The 14,010-nt window shown below is 34.8% G+C and overlaps 1 long non-coding RNA gene across 1 annotated transcript; it reads right to left on the bottom strand.

Annotated features, from left to right (window-relative positions):
- Nucleotides 1-4,662: 4,662 nt before the first annotated feature.
- LOC144359997 (uncharacterized) lies at nucleotides 4,663-8,107 on the bottom strand. Its single transcript, XR_013422124.2, has 2 exons — nucleotides 7,958-8,107; nucleotides 4,663-4,746 (listed from the first exon to the last, which is right to left on the bottom strand). It is a non-coding gene; the product is annotated as an uncharacterized LOC144359997 (long non-coding RNA).
- Between the last annotated feature and the right edge of the window lie 5,903 nt (nucleotides 8,108-14,010).

Here is a 14,010-nt window from a genome sequence, read left to right as displayed (position 1 = left end):
TGCTTGAGTTGCGCCCTCCGCGGTTCCCCAAACTCAACGCACCCCTCTTTTCACTTCCCGAGGAATTTTGTCAGTACCAATCAATTTGCAGGACAGCCATCAAAGAAAAAACATTCACGACTAGTTTATTTCCGCCCAATGTTTATCATCTTGCTGAAAGCAGTCTGTGAATTTATCGACAATGCGAATACAGCTTTATTGAAGGTTGAGGATATTGAAAAATTGTGGTGTTCAATTCTGCTATATCGATGTTACATTTCTATGTAATTAGCAAGTAAAATTTGTTATGACTACGTTCATTAATTTCAACTCCAAACAAAGCGTGTAACGAGTCAAACTGTATATTAATTTGTAAGAGAAAAGCTGTGTGAATGAATTGAAAACTCAACTAAAACCGCAGTGTCAACGGAAAATTACATGGCTTTGTTTATTTGGCAAATATCGACGAGCAGCATACTTTCTGTACTCGCATTATTGTTTGATGTGTCGGTATCGTAATCAGTTAAGTAGTTGAACCACTCGGAAGGTTAGTCCGCAGTATGTAAAAAAACATATTAATTTTTACTACATAAACACGAAATAACTAATAATAAGTCAGAAATAATTCCTATACTCTTCAATACTCGTGTTCAGTGCCATTTATCCTGGTAAACTATTATATGCATGGATTATCTTTTATATAGAATTTTTATTACAAAAAAGGGCCATCGACCAAAAAAAACATTAGTACATATCTCAAATGTATCCTTTCCGCTACTTACAATAAGACTTCTATGGCATGCCGTCTAAACGACTGGTACAAAAAATCTGCAACACGTAGTAAAAGTGATTAATTTGGGGTTATAAGCAAAGTAATAAATTTAATATCAATCGGCGGAGTAAAATAGAAATGTGGTATATAACAGTTTCTGCTTTCTTGGTAAAAGTTCTGCAAAAGTAAACAATGGGACTCGTGTTCAAGTACATTTAGATCACACAATTCAAGGGTACTCCGCTCTCTCTATTCTTAGGCAGCATGAACTTGAACAGAAAATAAATATATTTCCGGTTCAAGGGCAGATTTATAGAGACAATATGTATCTGGTGTGTCTGACCGTCACTGATAAATTAAAAGAACCTTGAAGCTTATCTTAAAAGTATTCATTTACATTGCTGACTTCCTGTGCAAACCAAACCTCAGTCATATTGCAAGTAAAAAGCAAATTTTTAACATAGTTAATACAAGCATGTTTCGTCCTATTATCGGACTGTTCAATATTGTATTTGTTCAGATCATAACTTAATTCATCAATAAAGAAACAGAATAGAAAAGGCATACCTACAAAGGAAAACATATGAAATAATTCGAGATTCCATTCATAATCCTAACTCACAATTTTGTATTTGCATACATATCACGTAACCTTTTTAAAAATCTTTCCTTTGACAAACTCCATGAGCAATACACACCATATTTTTTGTTATTCCACGGTGTACAATACTTTCGAGAAATCGACAACGGCACAGTACAATTTACCACGCTTTTTGAACTGCGGAGTCCAAAAAGTTAAGCGTGCATTTAAAATTGATGAACAAATCTTACTAAAATACTAAGTACGATATCACTCTATAATTACCAGGAGTATATGAAGTATAGGACCGTGGCTATAGACGGCCTAGTGAATTTCTTAGATTTTCTGGAATCTAATGTGTTTTTTTTTGGTGTAATTTCAACTGATGATTTGGCGGCAAGATATCACAATTTAAAGTTGAGCTGTCGTTTTCAAAGTTATATTTGTGGTGGCAATGTCGCCTTTTCGAAAATAGGATTTTGAAATGAACAACGAAAATCAAAATCCTATTTTCATTTCATTGACGTGCTAGGGGATACTACCACGGGTGCAAAGATAATAGATCAAAGGCAATCGAAATCAAAAATGTATCTAGTCAGTTATTTTCCTACACTTCGTCTACATGATGAAATCGTGGGTGACCTGCTATGTACACTATAGAACAGTAACATTTTTCATTGTCTGTAACGAAAATTAGTTGACTCGTCTGAGAAAATAAGAAAGAGAATAGGGTTCGGGACGTCGAAGTTTATTTTAGACACGTTTTATATTTTGATGCGTGTGGAAATGTTTGAATAATTTGACATCAAATATAACGAATACAATGTCGCGTTCCCGCGTGACGATTCAATCAACCATTAATCAACCGGTTGTTTGTTCGTCATTAGGCTGTATTCCAGTCACATCATTTGTTGAAACTTTTTTTCACTGTCATTATTCAAAAGTGTTATTCTCTTTTCGAAATCGCACTTCAGTGCTTGAATGTGTTGAAAGAGATGATGTTTTGTAGTTGGCGTGGGAACGTGCAATGTTTTAGTCCCGTAGTTTTGTTGACAGACACCCTGATCATTAACAATGCAATCAACATGATGAGACTTCATGGGTACATTCAGGAGCTGTGTTGACATTATTCTAAATGTGTCAAATAATGCCGTGTTCAAGGGGCTATTTCATGTTTTAAACTGTTGCAAAAATGTTAGCGTTTGCCCTCGTAACTTCTTGAATTGACCTATGACCTCTACATGCTCTGAGTAACATCACGCTACTTTATATAGACATTTTGCGATATATGTTTTCATGTTTTCGAACTTTTAACTATGAAACTCGTCAGTATAATATCATATGTAACATTCCCAATCGAATCTACCAACCTTGCAATCGGTTTTCACAACTTTGTAAGCAGTTTGTCTTCGAATTTTCGGTTCGTAGTTGCGATAATCTGCTTATACATGGGGCATTTTCTAGACATTTACTTAATGTTTTCAAGTTTTAACTGCGGGGTTGTGACTTGGGTTAAATATACAAGCAACTCCGCCAACGTTTCGAACGCTTTTACCAACTATGCATGCTATTTTCTATCATTTTACCGTCAGTCAGCTCATGTGATACTCTGCTAATATAGGTTGCTTTCATCTGGCTTTTATTCATTTTTGACTTTACAACTGTGGGTTTCTATATACCAACAACTTAGGTTAAACATTCATATACATTTACAAAATTTGCAATCACTTTGCGTAACTTTGCGTTCACTTTGCACAACTTTTTATGGTGATTTAACAGCTAAAAACGCACTACCCGCCGACAGCATTGACACAACTTGTTCTTTGAAAATAATAGAAAATAAAAATACAGAAAATACATAAATGTCCATGTCTTTCTACTATAAATAATTGACATCACAGTAAAAAAAGGTGCACGAACGTTGCCTAATATCTTTGACATGTGTGTGATGGAAGCAACCAAAAATTTACCCCAACTGGTTTACTCAGGAAGTCTCCTATGCAAGTACTAACCATGCCCGATTGTGCTTAACTTTAGATTTTGTTCGATCACCTACCCACACTACTGTTTAATTAATTTGAAATTGATCTGAATTGGTGGCTATTTCATGTTTGAAACTGCTTTAAATTTGATCGCGTTTGCACTAGTAACTTCTTGATTTGACCTATGACCTCTACATGCCACACGCATGAGTGATTGTACATGTGGAAATGAGGCTTCGGCGATCTCACTGCATTTATGCATGACAAGCGTCGTCCAGGGACGTGGACTCTTTGCACATCGTTGTTTTTTTTCTTTCTGCAAATAACAACACTAATGTAGTAATGAGAAAAATACGTAAACCGTTTATCTTTTACTAAAGATAATATTGACACACTGTTTAATTTAAGAAGGTCTACTACACATTTTGGTCATATATAGCTCATTTGTGTGTTAATTTATCATGAGGAAAATCTCAGTACATGTATATGTACACTTTGGAAAGCATGATCTTTATTGATGTCTGCCATAGTCAAATATATGACATGTGAAGAATAAATACTAATTTTTAATTAGAGAAGCTTAATAGTTGAAAGAAATGAAAATATTTACCGCTCAAAGTACCACTTGCTAGTTCATAATCTCGTGAAACAGCTAACAGTGAATGATCAAATTTATGTATGAGAATTGTGCTAGTGGAACAGAGCCCGTGTGTACTGCTTGTTCAAATTTGGCAACATAGATAAACTGGTGTGTTATTAAATTTTGCGAGACAATTACCTTTTATTAGTTTAACAGTTAACCCAATACACTTTACTTTTGACAGCTGTCTATCCTATAAAATATCCAGATATCTGCTCAGACATTTAATTTTATTTATATCAAGAACAATATAATGTTAAGCTACTTTGTGGTGTATTACAATTGACAAATGCGTCTAATTGACATTGGTAAGTGTTTTCTGTTTCAATAAAAAACAAAGAACAATTTTACCAATCTTGTCACGGTCCCTATATCTGCTTATACCTAACAGTGAGCTAATTTATTATAAAAAATTTAACCCGGTAAAATATGTGCTAAATTGGAGAATGATATATTATGTTAATTATGTATCAACTTGAATAGTTTTGATAAGATTCAGGAAACGTTTCAGTAAATTGTTTAATATTTGTTCCCCATATTACAAAAGTATTTAGCATATCGACTAGTACTATAATGTGTTATAACGCTTGCACATTACTTGTAAAACAACGTGGCTTCAAGCTGGGTTATTTTTGTGTAACTTATTTATGAATATGCTGAACGGTATCTATGAAAACTCGTATAACTGGAAAATATACAACATACTTACAAAAGCATTTTATAAAAGTGAGTTATTAATTTCGTGTGAAAAATCGTTGGGTAAAGCGCCATGCTCCCTTCTGACCCCATTTTTCTGGAAAAAAGTGAATAAATGACAATTTAATGACTACTAAAATAGTACCAAATTCACATTGTAATCAAGCATGTCATTGTTGAACATCAATAACAAAAATAATCACCTATTGAATATTAAAGTTTAAAGGGGAACCGATACTATAAATAAGGGTCAAGATGGCCACCGTATTAGTATGCTAATCCGAACCAAGCCGCTAACATCGTGGCGGGAGCTACGGGAAATGTGCCATTTACGATGTTTGGAGATCAAGCTGTGGTTCCAAATACATATCCACGGGGGCATGAATATGTACTCTAGCGATTACACTCATCTGGTTGGGCTTTTGATGTATTTTCGGTCGAAACGTGTCGCGACCAGTGAAAATCACGAGTTAAAAATGGTGGCTAATGTATGCAAAATGCCTGTCAATCACAGTTTGAGTAAACGAAAATGTAAATCCCCTAGATGTTTATTCAATCTACAAAGCTTGTTGGTTTACAAACAGCATTATCGTTACGTAGTTTGTATATATCTAACCATCGGTAACACTGGGACTGCAATAACTGTAGAAGTAGAAATCATTCGCGTGGTTTTAATTTCGCGGTGACTCCAAAAGCGCGAAATTAAAACCATGCAAAAATGTCCTGTTGGAATGTAAAACACAATACCCAAGTCAAAACAACACTCACTCCTGACCCACAATCTTACGAATTTTACCGTAGTCATTGACGCCTATTACGACGAGTACGATGTTTATTGTGGTTAGCGTGAATGGGTAAAGCTTCGCTTCGACAATGAGCTGTTATCACCGTAAAAATGTTAAATTATTCTTCAAATGGTCAGTTTGATTTTTTGATTTAATAAAAAAGCGTGCCATTTTCCCTTCAAAACCAGAGATACAAGATCGTGCTAGAACATCGGCAAATCTCCTCCCTGTTGGTAATTTGAACACGTTGGCATCACCGAGTATTTTGATTGGCTGATTAGCGATATGACCTATCAGGTGTCGAGCATTTGCATGCGACCGGAATCATTCGCTTACGATGAAACTAAATTGAAATTTACTTTTTTTACTTTATTAATAGTCACTACCAAGTAATAATAATGATTGTGAAACGCAGCATAATCGGATTGCGTTACCGTGATTATTTGCTACTAAGCAATGCAGTTTTCGTTTTTTAATTAATAGGAAATACTTATTTCTGTTAGAGGTTCCAAGTTTCGGATATCAACAAGACATTGGCCTGACTGCTTCGTATGGTGTTACCCTTTGTTTTATTTTTTGCGAAATACTTCGACAGCTCAAAACCGCGAAATCAAATGTTTCCACAGCACACATTACATAGTACAAGAAGTAAATATGCCATGCCTGAAAGGCATGAACAACCAGGTCTTGGTATAAGAAAATAAATCAGTTTTTGTTTCTGTATTTGACTGTCGGACGAAACGGCGCCCAGACAACACGTCACAGGCAGTTCCAATTCATATCTTTTACAATATATCGTTTTCGTTTATGCGTCGCATATATGTCCAGAAAATTTTATTGAGTGTATGTGTGTATTTATATTCTATTTTTGGATTCTTATTTTGACCCTGAAAAGGGCCGTTTGTTGCTGGTGTCAGTTCAAGACACAGTTTTTTTCTTTTGATACTGCTTTTTGTATATACCAGATATATGTCAAGAACATTATATATCGAGTGTGTGTGTATTTATATTCTATTTTTGGATTTTCATTTTGGCCCTGAAAAGGCAGTTTGTTGCTGGTGTCAGAGACACAGACTCATTTGCGTTGTAGGTTTACTCCCACAAATGCCCCATATACTGTAAATTAGTTGGATACATTGACCGAACCAGTCTAACGACACAGTCCAACTTTACTTCTCGTCTTGTTACAACGACGCCTTCAACACGCATCATGTTTTGTTTACGCTGGAGGTACCACCCATCTTTACATGCATTGCGTCTATCAAACATTGTCCAGTGTTTTTTATACTATCCACGTCTGACAGCCGCGTTGTTGTTGCACAGATTTTGACCGTCACCCAGCCAGCTTTTCCTGTTGGTTGTAACGCAGGGTTGAAATAACGTCGATTTTATAATAAATAAAACGCAGCAGATTGGTCGTTAAAATTGAGTCTACAGTAAAATTGTTTTGACAGAACGCTCTTCACCCCCTCACCGCTCATTTGATTTTGACTGTAAAATCAACCCGACGTTCACCCACCGGATCACAAGAAATCAAATCTCACACGAGATACAAGCCGGTACCACCCGTGTACATACGGGTTAGGCTTCACGGAAGACAAGGCTGTACATTTTGATTTTCCACACGAGTGTCGTAAACAGGTTACACGATAAGCCCGTGATGTCGCGGCGACTTTTTTTTACTACTGATTTTTATATGTTATCACGGGAATTTCCGTCTAATACCCTGTCCTTATAATAAACAGTAAACTTTTTCATTGTCGCCAATTAGTCAATATTATATGGAAATTTGAGGGTAATAGTAAATACACGTTCTGTTTACGGATTTGTGACGGAAATATGAAAACTGAAGTCCTTGACTTCGTGTTTTCACACTTGTTATATTAGCAGTCTGGAGGAGTAGTGTGTACAGAGATTGTGCATACGCAGTTTCGTTCTCAGGTTTATACGACCAGATTATTGCTAAACGGTCTCGAAAAAAATCCGCCGATTCAAGTTTATTTGTCTGTTTCTGTTGCGTCGGTCTATTGACGGTACTGATCTCGTATACAGATCAGTACCGTCAATAGACCGACGCAACAGAAACAGACAAATAAACTTGAATCGGCGGATTTTTTTCGAGACCGTTTAGCAATAATCTGGTCGTGTGTATCCGGTGGACTGCTGCCTTTTCTTGTTGGCCATCATCAACTTGAATTAATTCTGCGTCATATTTTTCCGACGATGTATAAATTACGGAGCTCACGATGTTTCAAATCATGGCACATGAAGACTGATCTGTATTTGTTTGAAATTCAATTGCTATGTCATATTTAAACAAGCAAATTGTAATCCGTTCTTAGGATGTTTATATCAGTTGTTGTTTTGTGGGATTAGCAGTACAAGGGAAAAGATAAGAATTCATTTACTCAGTGGACAGAGGCGGAATTAATTACCCATGGACACTTGGTGCAATCCAAGGAATTGAGCGGTTCCCCTTTAAAAAACAAAACAGTGTTCAATTATGTGAAACACACTAATGACCTGTAATTTTGATAGTAATACAGTACAGCACAGTACAGCAACTATAATAACTCCGGCAATACTGGCAGCAATAGGAATCATGATTTCTGATTCATTCAAATAAGATGTGGTATGCACTACTGATGACTGCGTCATTGTGACCATTTCCGTAAATTTGAAATCTGAAACACCAACATGTATGTTAATAATGAAAGAAATGATAATATGTACATCAACTGTGCCGTATGGGTTATTACAAATGTGTAATTGTTTGAAATTAAAAATATATCGAGCGTTAGCAAAACACGGATAATCTGATTAATTGTATGTTGTAAATTATCTCGAAAGTTGAAAACCTTGAAGTAGAAAATGAATGTCACACAAGTTCATCTTAAAAAATTACATGATGGGACCTCACGGGACATGACGGGTACATTCAGAAGCTGTTCTGGATTTATCCTAATTTTGTTTATATCGCCGTAATGTTTTATCAGTGTTTTCATCCTGTGAGTCACGTCTACAAATCATAGAAATTATAGAGTCAGGTTTCTCCTCTGCTAACCTACAAGTGTACTATAGGACATACCTTTACTGTATATTCGCTGTTGGGATTAACATAATTGAAAGATGAAGAACAGGATATTTAAATTGGTGGGAGGACTGGAACATTTAGCCGGTATTAACTGCATGTATTAACACATGACGGCCATTTATATAATGATCTATTGTTGTTTCAAATGTTAGTGTTCACTGAGAAAGTCAGTTTGCACAGGATTCCCATTGTATGATGTTTATGGCTAGTGCTGTTCAAATCAGTCCTGTATGATTTTGCCTGAGTTCAACTAGATAATTATGTTTCGTTGTGAATGTTTACGTCGACTGCTTCTTTATGCATATTCTTCTCGATGTCAAGTTTGTTATAATTATGATGTACTGTGTCTGAACATACAGATTTCAAGTTTGCCCGATAACAATTTAGCTTTTTAGTTTATTGATGTACACTTCTAAACAATGCATGTCTAAAATCAATTAAAAAATATTTAATAAATTAGAAGCATAGCGAATAATATTCACACATGTATCAGCTATTACCGAACTCCCTGAAATAGTGTTATTATTGTACATCTAGTCGGGTACGGCGTAAAAACATTTCAAATAAAAAACAATGAACGTAGAAAAGAAATATTTTTTGCAAATTTAAACCTTGACCAAATACATTCACAACTTTTTTAACACAGTGTCATAATTCAGTATCCAAAACCATATATTGACCTTCCCACCAAAGTGCCACACAGTAAGTGGCGTTTAAAAACAAGGCATATGACTATTGTGATGTTGCCTAATACATCATACATCTGTCGGTACACTTATTTGAAAGACGAACGGGCTAATCAGTGACTATAATTATTGTAATAGCGTCCTCTACACCAAAAACAAGTATTGAGTATTATTACCAGTGTTATTCAGAACAAGTACTATGAAAAACATTGACTATTCAACATAATTAATATAGATATTTGATAAATATTGAATATTTGAAGTATTTTTTAATTTTCACTTTTAAAAGTAAGATTTCCTTGTATTATTTGGACTAAAAATAAATATTACTTCTTTCAAAAACAGCATAAATACGCTCAAATAGGGACAAAAATGTAAGATAGAAATTTCAAAAGCAAGATTTCAGTATCCTAAGCAGTGAAGTAAAAAATGTGCATGACCCCTCTTTAACAAATGGTATCCCTCTAAAACATAGGCAAGTAAATAAGTAACCGTGCCAAAATCTCCGGCTCTTTCCTCTAATAATTATAACCAGTACCTAATATATGTATATATATTTACTGGAAAAAATGTAATATTTATGAATTGAAGAAAATAAAATATTCGCTACTATTCCAAACATCATCAATCATAGCATCTGCACATACCATATACCGTTAACGTCACATTGCCTCTACTGTATCCCATGTCATTGTGTTGCTCGATATTGAAGAACGTTACAGAACAGTCATATACGTCATCATCAAGATAATCTACGTTGAATATTTGCAGCGCTGAGTTGTGCAAGATATGATATTTGTTACTGTCGATGTATTTATCTTCACTACTATCTGCAACATTTCTTTGCGCAATAAAAATATTGTTATGTCCCTTTCTCCATCGAATTACATTTCTTTGCCATGGCAATTCTTTATACAAATGGTTGATTGGACAAGTTATATTTACATTATCTCCTTTATTTGCCACAATGTTCACTCCGATAACACACTGGATGATAACTGCATAGGATAGTAATAGATTACATTACATTCATTATGTAGTGTGATAGTAGTTTTGCATTTTAAATGCTAATGTCGCATACGACATATTTACCACTTCCGTGTCACTGAGAATGTTCTAGAACCGTACTGTGTTTGGGTGGAATATTCTAATTTTTTTTAGAAACTGGTTGAATAGGTAATAGAACACTGTAGGAGGCAATAGAAGGTAATGGAACATTCTACGAATTGGTAGTAAGTTCCAGACTCATTATGTATGCTGATGTAATAGTCTATTTATAGACAGTGGAGGTATATATAGGGGAGTTGTTCAGCACTGATCGGAGATCTCATTGAATTGTATTGGAGTTTAAGTATCTAGTTAATGGAGTAGTGGAGTTTTACCGCGTTATTGTACTTGATGTTTGCAGAGTATAATAATACCAGTACCAGTTGAAACCTCATTTGTTGGCTCCGTGTTCGTATGTTATCATCGCCGCCAGGGAAGTCATTCTGTTACTGTTGCCATTTTGGTATTTGAACCATCACACCTGTACTATACCAATTACGGTAATATTACGTTGCGTGTGACAGCTATTAGTTCATGATATCGTTCAATAATTTTGTTGTCATTTGTTTAAAATTTGTTTTTTAACATAATTTTAAGAAATGTCAACTGTCAACTGTTCATGCCAATGATTATACAAAAATTCAAAACGATTTCAAAAGTAAAAAAAATTACTATGCAAATTTGATCGACATTTATAATATTGATAAACTATCGTGCAATCAATTTATATAACACTTATTCTCATACTACAAATTACTCCATTCAATGTTGTTAAATAAAACATTTTTGCATACACTCTATAAAGCGATGTCTCCAACTGACAAGTCAAAATTTCGTACCTTGAATGTGTAGAAATATTACCATTGCTTAAAATTTCCGCTGATTTATTATACGTCATTGTAAACGATATTCGCGATATAAGTGTTACTCGATTGTTGTTGTTGTTTTTGTTCAAGACAGTTTGATCAAACAAAATACAATACGCTATAAATAACTTACCAGTTATTACAACCGTTGTCCGAAAAAAAGTACATGGACCAATGTTAGAGTTACTCTGAAGATATGTGGGAGGTTCGAACAGTGAAGGCATCTTACAACCAATTGATATATTCTTATCGAATTTCAACTTCATGTATGCCCAAAACTACCGCTAAGGCATGACCAGCAAACACTGACCCGAATAATCAGCACTCTATCTGATGTATGGACAGTAACTGTGAAAAACAACAAGCTATGTTTACCGTGATTATGTGCAAGTGAATGCGGTGGTATGCATATGTTTCGATTTAATTATCCAAAAACACTCGTACGAATATATTCTCAAGACCGTCATTTTTATAGAAAAAAAACAATATTCAAGATTATATATATACGAACACTAAACGTTTTTGGACATACGTTAACAGCAAAAATAATACTAGTAGCTTTCCTAGTAGTGTATCATACCTTGATCACAAGGCCGACTACTCTGATAGGATTGCCAATTTATTTAATAAGTTTAATAAGTAATAAATTTTTCCAAAGTATATTTACATATTACAACATTAGTTCAACATTACCCCTAAATGCCAATTATTTACTGACAATGTTTTGAACAATATAACAATAACGAGTGATCAAGTGTTAAAAGCTATTTATATCAATGACCCATGCAAGGCGTCTGGTTCAGATGACATATATAGGACTATTCTCAACAAATGCGCCATTGAATTATGTGCTCCATTGTCAATTTTATTTAATTTTGCTGTCAGTAAAGGACAGTTTGCTTCTATTTTTAAGAAAGCACACATTGTTCCTGTTTTTAAGTAAGGATGCCGAACTGATGCATGTAACTATCGACCAATATGTTTGTTGCCACTTGTCAGCAAAGGTTTTGCAAAAATAGTATGAGCAAAACACACTGTATGGTCACATAATAAACACTACTAGCTAACATGAATTTATGAAAAGCCGTTCGACTGCAACAAATTTGGTTGAATACATCGACTAATATCACCAAAGAAATCGATTGTGTTATATACAGGTTGATTCTGTCTATCTCGAATTCTCCAAGGCAATATTACAATATTATTGGATCAATGGATCTATTCACAATTGGATATGCTCCTATTTATGAACCGGACACAGCGTGATGTTATTGGGAGCGCGCAATCTGCATGGACAAGTATTACATCTGGAGTGCCACAGAGCTTCATTTTGGAACCAGTAATGTTTGTTATGTGTGTGAACGATCTCCCCGATCACATAAATTCATCATACTGCCCAACATATGCCGATGATAAATCTATCATGAATGTTATAGAAAGTTTCACCAAACAAAATATATATTGCACCCACAATTCATAAATGTAAGTTATGTACGCTAGGTCAGTTTCCTTGCTCTATATAAATACATATGAAATAATTTACCACGATGTTCTCATTGTGTGCGAATACTCGAATGTGACTTTCGTGTACGAAAAATAAATAAAAAATAAAGCTACATTGTCATAACACAGGATTCATCTCGCTAACTACAACAGCGCTACATTTAACAGTTGTGAATATCAATGAGGTTAGAAGCCCCCATCTGATGGGCGTCCCGCCACAAAACCTAGCCATGTGACATTCAGTTGGAAACATGTATCTCAAGAATAGAATGCACATACAAATTTTTACCCCAATCGAACGAATATAGCACATATAATTGCCTAAGTTTCGTTTTCAAATAATTCAAGATGGCGGCCAAACCACGTGAGAGATCAAAATTATATTATTTTTTTTTCATATGAAGCCATCGCCAGACATGTTATATACAAACTAATCAGTAGATCAGTTGAAGTATCTTCGAGAAACAAATGCCCAAACTTTTGTTCTATTTTGCTGAAAATCCAAGATGACGGTCGAACCAAGTGTATTTACGTGGTTTGGTTGTCAAGATAATGTTTTAAGAATATATAATAAGCCTTGTGCTTCCGCATATTAATTGGGTTACATGATCATATATGGCAATCTCTTATGTCAGTTACATCTTTCGTGTAATGCCTTCATTATGGCACTGGTTGCCATAATCATGATCATCTTTTCTAATTGCAACAGTGCTTGAGATATAACCTATAATGAGATATAATTATATCATTGTTTTAATATTAAGCTATGGCCAGACATGTTATATACAAACTAACCAGTATATAAGTTGAAGCATCTTTGAGAAACAAATGCTTTTGCCGAAAATCCAAGATGGCGGCCGAACCACGTGACTTATATGAAATATTTTTTTCAACTTTCTGGAAGAGTTCCATATAGAGAGCGCCAAGCAGCAATAATCACATAATTGTGGCATCAGTAAAAAAAAAACTTCCTATTCAGAAAGAAAGTGTATCAAACATAAGTGCCCGACATATATAGAATATAAAATGCCATATATGAGAGTGGTTGTGAAGGAAGAGATTTAAATGTGTTTTTTACCGTTCGATACAATTTGTACTATATGCCATTCATGACCCTCTGATAGTGGTCAAATAGCAATTTCCGGCTGATTTCAATCCAATATGGTTGCTGAACCAATCGACCAATTAACATTTGATTATAATGTTAGCGCACATTGCGAATATTATTAGAATTATATATTAAGGGCGATGTATTTAATTATAAACATACTCACCTCAACCGCACGATGCAATTGTTAACGTAAACACGTGAATTTGCCCACAATGCATTTCGATGTTCAATGTGTCAGGTAACCCAATTATGTTTTGAGTTTGGGTCAT

This window comes from Saccoglossus kowalevskii, chromosome 5 (assembly GCF_978046115.1).
Source record: "Saccoglossus kowalevskii chromosome 5, keSacKowa6.1, whole genome shotgun sequence".
NCBI classification, from domain to species: domain Eukaryota; kingdom Metazoa; phylum Hemichordata; class Enteropneusta; family Harrimaniidae; genus Saccoglossus; species Saccoglossus kowalevskii.
The sequence above is the reverse complement of the archived record's forward strand: the minus strand, read 5'-3'. Positions and strand labels throughout refer to the sequence as shown.